Source organism: Parus major, chromosome 3, assembly GCF_001522545.3.
Source record: "Parus major isolate Abel chromosome 3, Parus_major1.1, whole genome shotgun sequence".
Lineage (NCBI taxonomy): Eukaryota > Metazoa > Chordata > Aves > Passeriformes > Paridae > Parus > Parus major.
Window position 1 is genome coordinate 41677442 of NC_031770.1, and position 1371 is coordinate 41678812.

The following is a 1371-nucleotide window of genomic DNA, read 5'->3' on the forward strand; positions in this document are numbered from 1 at the left end:
GCGCGGCCCCGCCGCAGCGCCCTCTGGAGGGCTCCGGGCGGCGCTGCGGGCCGGTCCCGTGGGGCGGCGTGTGGGGCGCGGCCCTCAGAGCCGGCCCGCCCCGGCCTGCCGGCCACGGCCGAGAGTCGCCAGTAACATTTTTTCCTAATATGTAACCTGAATCTCTCCTGTCTCAGCTTAAGGCCATTTCCCCATGTCCCCTCAGTGCAGGCATAGAAGAGACCAGACCCCACCTCACCTCAGCTTCTTTCACGCAGAAAGCAAAGAGATATCCCCTGGGCCATCTCTTCTCTAGACTAAACAAACCCAGCTTCTTCAGCCGGGTCCAGTAAGACACGTTTTTATACCCTTCACAAGCCTCGCTGCCCTTCTCTGGACTTGCTCCAGCACCTCAATGTCCTTGAATGATTTGGATTGGGAAGGATAATTCCTTGAACTGGTTAGGTTGGAAAGGACCTTAAAGATCATCTAACTTTAGCACTCATACCATGGCCAGGGACACCTTCCACTAGACCAGGTTGCTCAGAGCCCCATCCAACACAGCCTTGAACACTTCCAGGGTTGGGACACCCACGGCTTGTCTGGGCAATCTGTTTCAATGCTTCACCACCCTGACTGCAAAGACTTCCTGATACAGAATCTAAACCCATGGTTCTTGCCACCGTGAGATGTCAGGGTAGCTGAGCTGTGCTGCTGGCGTGGGTGCCTGGTGTGTGCCCCACGGCGGGCACAGAGCACACCAAACTGCCCCAGTCAGGTCAAGCTGCAGGGCCCAGGGCCCACAGCACAAGTTGTGGAGTCTCAGAGCTGCAGAGGAGGAACGGGGCTCCAGGGGATGGACCCTGAGCAGGGTCACCCAGACCTGATAGCCCACTGCCACGACTCCTCAGGTTTTATGTGTTACCAGGGGTATAGGATACCCAGCCTCTATAGGCAAGAAGTGCCAAGGTCTGACCATTCTTTAAAGCAAAATAAACTTTTCCTCATGTTTAAATTTATTGTAGTTTGTGCCCACGTGATCCTGAGTAACAGGAACTGAGTCAGAGTGTGATTTACTTCCCCCATCCTTTTCAGCAGACTCTCTTCTTAGGCTCTTTTTTCCTTCAAAATCTTTTGTTCAAGGTCACTGATGCCTTGGTGAAGACAAATTTAGCTCTAGAAAGCCTCCCTGCTGTCACTTACATTTCTGTTTGTGCCTCAGGATGGAAGACGGCAAATGATCTCATTTCTCGCATGAGCATTTTATGGATTTAATTTTGTCTCAGTGAGCTCAGACGAGGAGCTATCCCAGAGCCTTACCAAAGAGTTGTAAAGGTGCATCCTCTGCAACTGTTTCTCTGCCAGTTGCTCTGTGGATAATGACAGAGAAAA